This window comes from Durio zibethinus, chromosome 5 (genome assembly GCF_047325235.1).
Source record: "Durio zibethinus cultivar Kanyao isolate XHJ-2024 chromosome 5, ASM4732523v1, whole genome shotgun sequence".
Taxonomy (NCBI): Eukaryota; Viridiplantae; Streptophyta; class Magnoliopsida; order Malvales; family Malvaceae; genus Durio; species Durio zibethinus.
The window spans coordinates 3,060,024-3,075,495 of NC_143166.1; positions in this window are offsets into that span (position 1 = coordinate 3,060,024).

Consider the following 15,472-nt stretch of genomic DNA (forward strand, 5'->3'; position numbering starts at 1 on the left):
TGACTCCACACCTTTTTAAATACTTTCATGCCTGTAATCACTTAAATGATGGGACTCATCAACTATGATCCTTTAGGGAATGTGAGTTTGAATTCATACTTTAAGGGTCGATAATATTTTTTTTTGGGCAAAGGACAAAAAAGGTCAATTTTAAAAGTTCGTTTTGAATTTTTAAAATCAGGTATGCTTTCAAATTTTCAATTGATAATTCAATGTGTGTCAAAATTTTACTATGACCATAGATACAAAATTGCTTGAGCTTTTTTCTTAAATAGCCTTTGTTCCATGTCTTAAGGCACATTGAGAAAAAGAAAAAAGAATCATTTCTGCCTAAGATAATTTATTTCATACCTTTACACCTTTTCTTTTCCTTTTACTAAGAAAATGCCAAAAAAATTTTGAAGCCCAAAAAGCCTTTTTGAACTATGTGATCAATTCTATATGACTTGATCATTATTAGAACCTTGAGTAAAAAAAAATATGGGATATCACAAAAAAAAAAACAAAAAAAAAATATGAGACATCACAAAAAAAAAAAAAAAAAAAAGACATTTTCAATGATTTGCTCTTCTATCCAAGTGATCATGTTTGAAATGATGAATAACCATCTTTCTCTATCCTTTTCATACATAAAAATTATCCATTTACTACCCATTTGAGCCTATTAAATTTTTTGTTCCAAAATAAACCCTAGCCAAGAATCATTTTCTACATTAGGGGGTAAAATTATGATATATTTAAGATCAACTTTAAGAAAAGTATCTGATAATTGAAAGCATCTAACATGCCCTTCGGAGGTAAAAATCTGGGGTAAAAAGTCAACAAGGCTTCAATTGGAATCTTAAGATTCAAGAAAGTAAATAGCCAAAGATGAAGTTAGGCATTTCTAAGGTAAAGCAAAGAAACTTTAGAGATAAGAATCTAAAGCTTCAATTAGAATTAAAAAAAATCAAATAAAAAAATATGTACCTTGAAAATGAAAATTCAAGGTAAAAAAAGGGTGAATAAAGCTGCTAAAATTAAGGTCAAATGTTTAAAAAAAAAGTAAATGAAGAAAGTAAAAAAATGCTCCTAAGGATCCTTGGCCCAATTACCCTGAATAATATATTTTGAGCCTATTTATCCATTCTTTCAGAACCCTTAACCTCGACCTACATTACATACCTTGAAAAGTCTATTTTGATCAAGTGTGGATACTTGGGTTGAAGAGCAATGTCTTTGAAATTTGTACATACTTGTTAGTATTTGGCAAGATTTCACCAAGTTCTTTATTGATAGAAAATATAGCTCTAAAGTGAAATCCCCAAAAGGGCAGTTTATAGCTAAAATCATTCTCGAGGCCTCAAAATGAATTTCAAAGTTTCAAGGTTCTATCTGAAATAAAAAAATCTTGATGCAAAGCTTTTTGAAAGACCAGCTCACATTAAATACCTTTCATTTAAAAAAAAAAAAAACCAACCTTGTCCTATTCTCAAATCTTGTTTGGAAAGTAATGGCTAGTTTTGACTCACATTGAAGTATCACGTTTTTAATAAAACAAAATATTTTAAAAAAATTATCTCTTTCGTGAGCCCAAGAGAAATCCTTGCAACCATCATCGAGCCTTTTCATAAGATATGCCCACCAATAAAAACAGTTGAATTGTCAATTACCTTCCTATCCATAAGCTTTCCAAATAGTAGTCATCAACTTCCAAGAGATTTGAAAGTCTTGAGTTTTAAATTTTTCATTAATTGCAAATATATTTTATGTGGGGTAATTTTTGATCACTTTTGAAAATTTTCAAGATTATTTGAGCATTTTGTACATAATACTGAGATCATTTTTTTTGGGTGAAAATAGAACAGTGAATTTTAAACAGAGATTATTAAAAAAAAAAAAGAGGGGCAAGAAGAGTCTATACATTTATATCACTTGTATTTGCATCACAAGAAAGACATTCGTATTTGTAGCACTTGCATTGGCATTTGTATAAGACATTTGCATTCACACCTTAAGAAGAATTTACATTTGTATAATGGCATCTGCATCCTAAGAAAAAGTATTGGTAGGGGCATTTACATGAAAAGAACATTATCATTTGCATTGTGAAAAAGTCAAATGTATTTGTATCAAGCATTCACATTCGTGCGTTGGCATTCATATTTGCATCAACATTTCCATTAACATCATTTGATAAAAATAGACATTTGCATCGTGATTGCATTTATCAACTTTGTAAGTATTAAAAAAAAAAAAAAAAGAAAAAATATGAGGGGACAAGTTTTTTTTTTTTTTTCAAGATTTCAAAGCCTTTGTTTAAGAGGAATTTTCTTCAAACAAGACCTTTAGAGTTTAAAAAATCTTTGATCAAGCGAAAGCCACTTTTAAAAAGATTTTTAAATTCTTAAAGTTTCATTGCCTCTGATTATGAAGAGCATTCAAAGATTTTGAGATTTGTAAGACCTTCGGACATAATCTCTACTACTTTTGAGCACAACTTTCAAGACCTCCGGACAAAAGATTTTTAAATTTTTAAAAGTTTCATTACTTCTAATTATGAGGGGCATTCAAAGATTTTGAGATTTGTAAGACCTCTAAGTGTAATTTCTAAAGCCTTCGGGCATAACTTTCAATATTTTCGGGCAAAAGATTTTTAAATTTTCAAAGTTCATAGATCTCTTATTAGAAAAGCATCCAAAGATATTGATTTCTAAGACCTCCGAGCATAAATTTGATTCGCAATATTGTCCCAATCGATTCATTATTTTTGACTTATGTTATTATCCTGATCGATTCTGTAAGACCTCTGATATGATTTCTAAGACCTCCAGACATAAATTTGATTTACGGTGTTGTCTCGATCGATTCATTATTTTTGACTTGTGTTGTTATTCCGGTCGATTCTGTAAGACCTTCGGGCATAAATTTGATTCGCGATGTTATCTCGATCGATTTTTAATTTTTTGACTTGCAATGTTATCCCAGTCGATTCTATAAGACCTTCGGACATGATTTCTAAGACCTCTGGACATAAATTCGATTCGCGATATTATTCCGATTGATTTTTAATTTTTTGACTTGCAGTATTATTTTAGTTGATTTTGTAAGACCTCCAAACATGATTTCTAAGACTTTTGAACATAAATTCGATTTACGATGTTATTCCGATCGATTCGTTATTTTTTTAACTTGCAGTGTTATCACAATCAATTTTGTAAGACCTCCGGGTATGATTTCTAAGACCTTCAAGCATAAATTTGATTTGTGGTATTATCCCGATCTATTCATTTTATTTTTCGACTTACGATGTTGTCTCAGTCGATTCTATAAGACCTCTGGACATAAATTCGATTCGCGGTGTTATCCTGATTGATTCATTATTTTTTGACTTACGGTGTTGTTCTATCGATTTTGTAAGACCTCCGGACATGATTCTTAAGACCTCTGGGCATGATTTCTAAGACTTCCAGGCATAAATTTGATTCGCGGTGTTATCTCGATTGATTTTTTATTTTTTGACTTACGGTGTTGTCTCGATCGATTCTTTATTTTTTGATTTACGATGTTATCCCAACCGATTCTGTAAGACCTCCGAACATGATTCCTAAGACTTCTGGGCATGATTCTTAAAACCCTCGAGTAAAATTTTGATTTACGGTGTTGTTCCGATCGATTCTTTATTTTTTGATTTATGATGTTATCTCAACCGATTCTGTAAGACCTCCAAACATGATTCCTAAGACTTCTGGGCATGATTCTTAAAACCCTCGAGCAAAATTTTGATTTACGGTGTTGTTCCGATGTTCCTAAGACTTACGATGTTGTCTTAGTTGATTCTGTAAGACCTTTGGGCATAATTTCGATTCGAGGTATTATCTTGATCGATTATTATTTTTTAACTTATGATGTCATCCCGATAATTTTCTTTATCACTTAACTGTGGTTAAAAAATTAAAAAAAAAAGAGAAAAAAGAAAAAAATTGTAAAAAAACAAAATTGATTTCTTTATCTTTGCCCTATTCTTAATTCTCAGTAATGGGCCAAGAAGGGTAGCTGTGAAAACGAATTTTGTTCGGTCTACTTTTTTTAGTAATAATAATAGTAATTTAAAAAAAAGTAAAAAATTAATTATATAAAAAAAAACCAAAAAAAAATTTTAAAAAGTTAAAAAAACAACAAAAAAAAGACAAAAAGTAGGGCAGCTGATGCCTGACACCAGCCACCATGCAGTTACCTCTAGCCACACCTACCCTATAATTTCCCCACCAGCCTCCTATCACCACCCTACCGCCACCCTACAACTACCCTAGCAATATCTACAGCTACCCAGATCCCCATCTATAAACACCCAACTTCCTCGTTTTTATGGCTCTCTCGGACACATAAAGAGCTTACCTTCATCACTACCTAACCCCTCTTTCAACAAGCTCAGCACCCACACTAACACCCCAGTCCGAGCTTTAACCCTCACCAAACAGAAATAATAAAAAAAAAAGACAAACAGTTCTCCCCGTAGGGAGGAACCCAGCACCAAAGCTACATGTGAAAGTAAAAAAAAAAAATCACATCAGTTTTGTTCACAAAAAAAAGGTAAACAGGAACTTTGAGCTTCGAACTATGCTGATCGGGGCTATTTTCGATAAAAAGAAAGTCAGATCCAAGAAAAATGCGTTGAAGAGCACTTCTGAGAGTATTTTTGACATTTTTTGACCACCGACAGTGATCGACCGACGACGACGATGACCCAGGCGGCAACCGATGTGACGGCAGTACACCGGACTCTGGTGAAGCCAGAGAAAGCTTCTGAACTAAAATCTTTTTTGGAGAAATGAAAAAATGAGTTTAAAAAAAAAGGTTAGTTTTTATATAAGAAAAGCAAATGCCAAAATGACATTGTATTGGACCTAGGAGGATCCGCGCGTGGAGCTGGATCCGACTAGGGGTCCGTTCAATCGACCCGCCAACCCGACTCCTCAATAGCTCTGAATCGGTTTGACTAGATCAGATTAAATCGAATCACTCCCTAGATCGGCCCGAACCGCTCCTCAGTTGGCTCAACCGAACCGCACGTCAAACCGAATCCTTTTCGATCCAATCGAATCACCGTTGATCGGTCCGGTTTAGGTAAAATTTTTTTTTTGAATTTTCCAATTTTTTTATATATTATTATTTTTGTTATTTTGAGTTTTTTTTATATATTTATGCATGATAAATTTTAAAAATTTTTAGAATATTTTTTAATTGTTTTAATAATAATAAAAATAAAATAGTAAAAATAATGACTAAAAAAATATTTAAAATGCTTTAAAAAGAATAATAATAATAATAATAATAATAATAATAATAATTTTTATTATTTTTTCTGCTTAGATGTTGAATGGAAAAAAAATATATTTCTAATAATAATTTCGCCTTAAAAATAATTTCGCCTAGATGTTGAAAAATTATTATTAACAAATTTTCATTAAAAAAAGTATATAATAAATTTTTAATTAATTTCAAAAATTATAAAAATCAAACTTGCTCCGAAAATTCACTTAGATATTGGAGATTTTTAGAGATGTTCGTGTTTTTTAAATAAAAAATATAAACCTTAAAATTAAATCTCAAACCTTCAAACCCTATAATTAAATCCCAAACCTCCAAACCCTAAAATTAAATCCTAAATACTCTAAACCCTAAAACCAAACCTTCAAACCTCAAAATCAAATCCCTAAAACATCAAAAGCCTAAATCCTCTAAACCCTAAAACTAAAACTTCAAACCGCAAATCCTAAAATCAAAACCCCAAATCTCAAACTCTAAAATCAAAAACCTAAACCCGAAAATTTGAAACTTGAAACCCTACCCTTAAAATCTAAAATCTCAAACCCTAAAATCCAAAACTTGAAAATTCCAATTTTTAAAAACTCCTAAAATCCAAAATTCTAAAACCCCAAATTCGGTATGCTTTCTTGGATCATTACAAAAAAAAAAAAAAAACATTCAAACTTTAAAACCTCAACCCATACCCAGGTTAAAAAAAATCATAAAAAATCCTAAGGACACATGTGAAAATTTCACTTAAAGTAATTTGTTCTCGAATACCGCCAAGATGATGGGGTGTTTAAGAAAATTTATTTCATTAAGTCTTTCATACCCGTCCTTAATTCATCTTAACAATGGAATTAAAACTTTAATAAAAAGTAATAATAAATTAGAATCTTAAATATAAATAGTCGCACCTAACCTCTGCCTAGATGTTGGATAGTTGAGGTGGTCTCATTATATTCAAGAGCCCTACTCTAAATTTATATGTCATCACTTTGCATAACATCCATTAACATACATACATCATCATGTTATTCGTGTTGCATTTCTTTATTTTTAATTTTATTTGCTATCTGACAATACCATCATTTATTTTTTCATATAAAATGTTATAAAAAAAAATACATATTTTAAATTTTTGATATTATAAAATAAAAAATAAAATTTCGAAAGAAATAATTCTTGGTACTCTGCCTAGATGTTGGAGAGTCACTAATAATTATCTTCTATAAAGATTGTTATTTCATTTTAAGGATTGTTGTGTTAAATCTTAAACGAAAAGAGTTATTTTAAATTCTGCCTAGATGTTAGAAAATTTTAAGATAATTCTTTAACTTAAAGATTTTCTCAATATTTCTAAATAAAAATTTTAGCAAAATTTTTTTTTTTAAATAAAGGGAGTTAGTATTAAATTTCAAGTCAAAACCATTTTATCCAACACCGAAAATAGCGCATGATTAAATGGTACCAATTTATAGGCGTTGTAAGGGTGCAAATCCTTCCCCATACGTAATCGACTTCGAGACCCAACTTGATTTTTCGTAGATCAAAATTTATCTTTTTGATAAACTTTAAACCCTTTTAAAGTTTTAATAAGAAGATAAACTTTTGGGTGATCAATCACACCCTAAAACAGATTGGTGACGACTTTTCTTTTATTTTTTTTCGATTTTAAAACACTTTACGGCTAGCGGTCTCAAAACCGTTACAATACTATGCAGCTTAACGAAAGTTATCTTTCTATAAGAAATAAAGGCTTTCACAGGTATAAATTAAAATTAAAGGGTTTATTTAGATATAATCAAAATATTAAGACTTAGAAAAAACATAAATGTACATGAGCTTTTTCAATATTTTAGTTTTCTGTTTATCAATTCTTTAATTGAGTTTTTTTTTTTTAATTTATAGAAAGTTGTAACCTAGTGTAGACACCCAATTGGATCCAGGCCCAGATCAATTAGGCTTGGCCCAAAAGGGTAAGCCCAATTCAATTTCTATATGGTATTATTTCTATTATTTTTTTTCTTTCTTTTGTATTTTATGTATTTTATCATTATTATTATTATTGTGTATTAATATTTATTTATTTATTTATTTTTTTCTGTTAATATTTATATGTATTTTATTTATATAGTTATATTTGTTATTATTATGTTATCATTATTATTATATTATTATTATCATTATCATTTTTTTTCTGGTAAATATTTTTGGATTTATCTTATTTTAATTATCTGTTAATTTTATTTTATTCATCCATCTAATTTTGTTTGATTATCTGATAGTATTATTATTTTTCTTTTTTTTTTCTTTCTTTTTTCATGGCTAAGATTAAATGTTGAAGAATCCTACTAGGAGTGGAGATTCAATCAAAAGAGTCCAATTGGATTCAAAGATTGAATCCCCATCCAAGGAGGAATTGAGATTGATTAGGAACTCCTGATCAACCCCTATAAAAGGCACCCTCTTGGAACAGATGAAAAACACAAAAGAAAACAGTAAGCAAAGCTACTGAATTTGAGAGAAAAGAGGTGTATAAAAGAGTTGTCGAAGGCTAAAGAAGGTTGAGAAGAGTTAGGATAGCTGTAGGGATCGAAGGCAAAAATTCTGGCGAAGTTTGAATTGTCCGGCAACAATTTCGGCCAACCTTGAAGTTTTCGGTGACCAACCCAGTTTTCGGTGAAGAATCCTAGAAATGGGTGATCTTTCGGCCAACTTTCGGTAAAAATTTTCAGATTCCGGTGACGTTTTTCAGAATCCGACAAAAATTCCATCGATGTTCTTCAGTTTTTAGAGAGAAGGGAGAGGAAAAAGGAAGAAGAGAGAGAGAGAGGAGAAGGGTTCTGCCGAAAAACAAAGGGAAGTGCCTTTTATACCCGCTTAAAATGATGTCGTTTTGGCCTTAAGTAACCAGAGGATCCGCGCGTTTTGTCGAAATCTCGACCCGACCCGAGCGTCGACCCGCTTCTGACCCGCGCGTGCCTGCCCCCCTCCGAGCCAAGTCGAGCTTCCTAAGCCGCCCCTCGAGCCGTTTTCTCTTCCTTGAGCCAAGCAGCGATCCGAGCCGCTCCAGGTTTTTTTTTTGTTTTTATTTTCATTTATTTGTTTATTTTATTTTTTATTTTTTTATTTATTAGATTAGATTTATTTAATATTTTTTATCTTTATCTTATTTTTATTTTTGTTTTACTTTTCTTTATTCTTTTTTTTCCTTCTTTATTTACTTTTACTTTTATTTTGTTTTATATTCTTTAAATAAAAATCAAAAAATATTTTTGAGGAAAAGTTGAAAGTATCAATTTTCCTTAGAAATAAATTTCCAAAAAATATTTTTGGGAAAAAGTTGAAAGTATCAATTTTCCTTAAAAATAAATTTTCAAAAAAAAAGATTTTTGAGGAAAAGTTGAAAGTATCAATTTTCCTTAGAAATAAATTTTCAAAAAATATTTTTGGAGAAAAGTTGAAAGTATCAATTTTCCTTAAAAATAAATTTTCAAAAAAAAAAGATTTTTGAGGAAAAGTTGAAAGTATCAATTTTCCTTGGAAATCAAAGTTTCAAAAAAATATATTTTTGAGGAAAAGTTGAAAGTATCAATTTTCCTTAGAAATAAATTTCAAAAAAATATTTTTGGGAAAAAGTTGAAAATATCAATTTTCCATAGAAATAAATTTCAAAAAAAATATTTTTGGGGAAAAGTTGAAAGTATCAATTTTCCTTAAAAATAAATTTTAAAAAAATATTTTTAGGGAAAAGTTGAAAGTATCAATTTTCCCTACACAAGAACAATCATCCTCTCATTCTTTTCTATTTTGATTTTGATTTTGATTTTGATTTTTCTTTAATTAATCCCACGACGGAGCCTCTGCAAGTGAAACAATAGTTTTTCTTGCATACTCTTAAGGTGAGGGAATTTTCTCAATTTTTTGCTAAAAGTATTATAGTCAATTGAGAAAAATTTCCAATAATTAATTACTTGGTAAAATTTTAAGGCTCATTGGATAACACAAATTTCAGCTGGTACCATCTTTTGATGGGCGTTGTGAGGGTGCTATAACCTTCCTCACACGTAATCGAACTCCCGAACCCTGTTTTGGTTAGCAGACCCGAACCTATTCTTTTAAAGGCCCTTAAACTTAGGTGTTCCCTGAAAGAACAGATTCCTTAGGTGGCCAATCGCACCTACATAAAAAAGATTGGTGGCGACTCCCTGAAAGTCAATGTCTAGCGATAGATCCCCGGATCTAGACGTTATGACAGCTTGGCGACTCCACTGGGGACTTTAAGAGTCAGGCCAACAAATAATTTGTGTTATCCAAAAGCCTAATAAAATTGAACCTTTTTGTATATATGTATTATTGTTCATTCATGTTTATGTATCTTGTTAGTTATGTCATTCATGTGCATGTGCATAACATGAGCTCTATATCCGAGCTCCGTCCCTCTAGAAGGGAGTAAAGTACCTATTGCTTTCGTGAAGTCTAATGCCTCCGCAGTGGCTAGCGAAATACTCCCACTCAAATTGAACCTTTTCCGCTTGTAGCCTGTAATGGGTGAGGATTAGGGTGCCTTACTAGTCTGTGATGGACAAGGATGTAAGGAACAATTTGAGGACCTTTAGACTTTGACCCTTAAAACTACATATAGTGAACCTTAAGAGTGCCTAACCCATAGATAGAGCCATCACTATTCCCTGATAGAATTAACCAAAAGCATAGGATTCATCCCTTTTACTTTGTGTGATGTTTAAATTTATTTAGTCATTTATTCTTTTTTGGGTATACTAACCTTTTTCTTATTTCTTTTGCATTGGTTCATACGCATATCATAAAGTTGCATAAAAGAACACTTGCTTGAAAAACGATCTTCAACAAATTTTTTTCATGGATACCAATGAACGCTTAGTTTGCTCTTCATCAGTATTAGCACCCTGTGGGACACCTAATGAAGTAAGGGCCCTGTCAGAAAAGACTCAACTGAAGATGGGAGATTGCTTGCCAATTGATTATGAGTCTACTCTGTCTCAAGAAACATCTATCCTCCTCAAACAGAACAATTTAGAAGATTTGGTTGACATCTGGAAAAAGATGAGTCTGTCAAGACAAGAGCAGTTTTGTCAGAAGCATGGGCATATAGCACACCTTCTAACAGTGACTGTTGATGATCAACTAATCAAAGCTACAACACAATTCTGGGATCCTGCATACAGGTGTTTCATCTTTAACGAAGTTGATATGACTCCCACCATAGAAGAATATTCGATCTTATTGGGTTTGCATCTAAAGACTCCTGACAAGATATATGTCAAAAAACATAAGTCAAGATTTCGTAAAAGTCTGGCGCAACTCATGAGGATAGACAAGGAAGTTGTGGATTCTCATACAAAGAAGAAACAAGAACAGGTTTACCTACCTTGAAAGTTCTTTCATGAGTTTCTGATGCAACATGTCAATGAAAAACGGGGGTTAGACATATTTGCCTTGGCTATATATGGACCGGTAATCTTTCCAAAGGTTTTGGGATATATTGAGATAGCGGTGGTTGATTTCTTTGAAAGTGTGATCAATGGCTGTAATCTTTCAACGATAATATTAGCAGAAACTATTAGATCTTTGAGTTATTATCGTCGGAATGGAGGGCACTTCATAGGATGCATACAACTATTGTACGTGTGGATGAAAAGCTATTTTGAACAAGGAAATGGTGCTTTCTCGAAGATTTATATCCGTAATCGCTTTCCGATCAAAGAGTTCTACGAAAGTGGGTGGTCAAAGCAAAAGTCTAAACAAGAATGGATAACTTTCTTGCAAAAGTTGGAAGGTGCCAGGGTGAGATGGTTAGCCCCATGGATGAATCGAGAGCCTATGTTATACCAATGTGGAGATAGTATAGTGGTTCCACTTCTGGGTTTATGGGGAGTGATGAATTATGCACCGCTCTTAGTGAGGAGATAATTGGGGGGAGAACAGTTTATTCTTATGACTTATGGGCTTCATCAGTTAGATTTTTCTTACAGTGAGCCTAAAGCATTTCAGAGGATGAATGAGATGATCAAAGCATGGAAAAATCCCCAAAGAGTGAGTCCTGGACCATTCATTGAAAAAGTCACTCCAGGTTACTTGGTTTGGAGAACAAAGAGAAGACAAGAAATGGTATTCACTTATGAAGTCTCTCAACCACCGACAGAAGAAAAGCTTGAAGAGATACCATCAGAGTTAGAGCTGGCAACAAAAGAATTTGAATTTGAAAATATCAAGTTAAAGAAAGAGATTCAAAAACTTCAAGAAGAAAAAGCCCAGTAGAAAGGTAGAGCTGAAAATTATGAAGTTAAAGTTCATAAGATTGCTAGAGAACGAGATACAGCTACTGAAGATCTAGCAAGGTTACACCAGGAGCATAAGAGTTTATGTGTGAGAGAAAGGGCCAAAGAGATAACCATTGTCGAGCTGACTGAGGAAAACACAAGATTGAAACAAGAGTATGCCGAGAAGAAGAAAGTACTGAAGCACAGGCAAAAATTAACATGCTAAAAGTTATTTGAGCGGGCTAAGTCAAAGGTTGGATGAACAAGGAGACCACATTGCTACATTGGTTAGAGAACATAGAGAATTATCATACCAGGTCTGGTGTGGTAAAAGAGAGAACCTAGGGAGACAGAAATACATTGAGCACTTAACAACCCAAATTCATAAAGAGGTGCATAAGGCAAGAAAGATGGTGGAAGAGGCAGAGGCATTAAGACAAGTGGTGGCCCCAGTAGGAGAACATGGACAGCATCTCTTGAACTTCATAGAAGAAGCCAAGGCCCAGTATGAACAGATCAAACAATTTTATGGCTATAATTCTAGGATGATAAACTCAATGTAGATCAAAGTTTTTTGGAATAAATGAAATTTTTTTAGTTGAATACCGTTTTAAGGCAAATGTTCTTTGCATACATGCATTTTTCATTCATTGCATTCTCATTCATTACATTTAACAAAGTGATGATCATGTAAATTTACTAATTTTGAGATATGGTACTCAAGGTCCCAGGATAGCTCCATTTAGCGAAAACCCTACCCATCGATTCCACACAAGATTCAGAGCAAGGCAAATGGAGCAGGAAAATTTCTAAAAATTTGAAAAGATAGAAAAAGCCCAGGAGAAGACTGAAAGTGAGCTAAGCAAGATTCTGGAAGCTCTTAATAACATGAATAAAAGAAAAAGAGTTGAAGGAAGTACAAGCCAGCAAGAAGTGGCTGACTCTTTGTACCCTCTAAGTTTTGGCCCACCTCAAGCCCAGTCTGCCCAAGAAGTCCCGCCACAACACTTCGCATATCCAACATATCCTGGAATGCCATCGACTTTCAACACAGGGCAGTATAACAGCTATATAAATCCTATCTTCACTGAAAAGATAGCATAACCAATTCCTGATCTAGATGATTTAAAAGAAAAAGAAAAGAAAAAGATAAGGGTGGAAGCTGAGAAAAGTTCCAAGATTAGCATGCTAGAGCAAAGGCTAAGGGCTATGGAAGGATTTAGCTTCTATGGGTCAGTTGATGCTGCTGGACTCTGCCTAGTTCCTGATGTGGTTATCTCCCATAAGTTCAAAGTACCAAAATTTGAAAAATATGATGGTACAAAGTGCCCCAAAACCCACATCACCATGTATTGCAGGAAGATGGCAGCTCATGCATAGGATGAGAAACTCTTGATGCATGTTTTTCAAGACAGTCTTACTAGCTCTGCGGCCAGATGGTATGTTCAGCTGGACAGGACTCGCATTCGCTCTTGGAGCGATATGGCACATGACTTTATCAGTCAATATCGACATATCATCGATTTGGCCCCAAATCGTTTGTCTTTGCAGAATCTGGAGAAAAAGGTAAATGAATCTTTTAAAGAGTATGCCCAGAGGTGAAGAGATATTGCTTCTCAGATACAGCCTCCTCTGACCGAGAAAGAAACTACAATGCTATTTGTTAGCACTTTAAAACCTCCCTATTATGAAAAGATGATAGGAAATGCAACAAAAAATTTTATCAATATGATAATTTCGAGAGAAATCTTTGAAAGCGCCATCAAGAATGGCAAGCTAGAAGGAAACGAAGCATCTAGCAAAATAGTCCCGAAGAAAAAAGAAACTGAAGCTCAGGCTGTGAGCTTTGATAGACAGCAACCTAGAGGTTATTCACCCTACCCCCCACCCGAATATCTGTCATATCACCCTACTGTAAATAATGCTTCCTTTCACCCATACCAACCATTTACACAACCACCACACCCCCAAACATATCAAACCTTTAATAGACCCCAAAATACCATGTACAGTTCTAACATTCAACCTACCCCAAGACCCCAAAATCGCCCAACTAACCCCATTAGTGGCTCGCAGGAACAACGAACCACTCGTGAAAAACCTGTTTTTGACCCAATTTCGATGACTTATACAGAATTATATAAGGAGCTCTACAACAGTCACTTGATTACTCCAAGTAAATTGGAACCCCTCAAGTCACCTTACCCCAAGTGGTATGATCCCACTGCCCATTGTGACTATCATTATGAGATTGCTGGTCACTCTACCAAAAATTGCACTACCTTGAAACATAAAGTGCAACGGTTGATTAAGGATGAGATGATTTACTTTGATACTGAAGGGATGGCTGCACCAAATGTTAGTGGCAATCTTTTACCAAATCATAATGTGAATACTATAGGTGAAGAATGGGAGTGCCATGTGAAGAAAGAAGTGGTAGATATTAAGACACCTCTCGATCAATTGTTTGATATCTTACGAAAAGCAGACATGATACAATTTGTAAGTTCACACAGCTATCATGGAGCATATATAGTTGGTACTAGTTGTAAGTATCATAGTGGGGCAAGAGACCACTCTATTGAGACCTGTAAGCAGTTTCACCGAGAGGTGCAAAAACTCCTGAATTCACATCAGATGGAGGTCTACGAAGAAAAAGAAGGCTTGAAGAATGCTGAGGTGTGCATGACTGATAGGCCTGAAAAGTTGTTTCTCAAACCAGTGACAATTCGGTGTGGAAACAAACCAAAATCAGTCATAGACAAGCTCCTCCCTAGGTCGGTAACTTTTAAAGTCCCGACTCATTTTCCATACAAAAATGATAAAGCTGTGCCCTGGAGATATGGATGTGACACTGTAGTGCAGGGGTAAAAAGAAGAGGTCTCTAAAGCCGATGCTTTCAATATTACTGGTGTAGGAGGCATTACTCAAAGTAGGAGATGTTACACCCCAAAAATGCTAGAGAAGGCTAGAAGGGAGAAGGCTAAAGAAAGAGAAAGACAAAATAATCCAGAGATAGAGCCTGAAAAAGATCAACCAAAGCCAGTATCAGAAAGGGAGGTTTGTGAATTCCTGAAGCTAGTAAAACATAGCGAATATTCAGTTGTGGAACAGTTGAATAAAATGCCAGCTCGAATCTCATTGTTATCACTGTTGCTGAACTCAGAGCCATACCAAAATGCCTTGCTGAAAGTGTTGAATCAGGCATACGTGGCACATAACGTGTCTGTCGAATATGTGAATCACCTGGCTGGAAACTTAGTCATGCCAAATCACATTTCATTCAGTGATGATGAGATTTCTTTAGAGGGAAAGAAAAATGCTAAGGCTCTGCATATCACAGTCAAGTGCAAGAGCCATATCATAGCTAAAGTTCTTATCGATAATGGTTCTGCCATTAATGTCATGCCTATGTCAACTTTGGCAAGGCTACCCATCGATTATTCTCATATGTGAGATAGTCAAATGATTGTGAGAGCCTTTGACGGGACCAAAAAAAAAGTCCTGAGAGATATTGAGATGCCTTTACAAATTGAGCCATGCACCTTCAATGTAAAATTTCAAGTGATGGACATCTCTTCGTCCTACAGCTGTTTATTAGGAAGACCATGGATTCACATGGCAGGAGCTGTACCCTCTACTTTACATCAAAAGATCAAGTTCAATGTAAAAGGTTAATTGGTAGTAGTAGTTGGAGAGGAAGACATGCTGGTAACTCAACCATTGAACACTCCATATGTAAAGGCTGCTGAAGAAGCATTGAAATGCTCCTATCGGTCTTTTGAATTGGTCAATACTGTAGGTGAAGGATTTCAAAGTCAGCTTTTTTCAAAGATAGTGGTGAGCCAAATCATCAACAAAGGTTGGTATCCAGGACT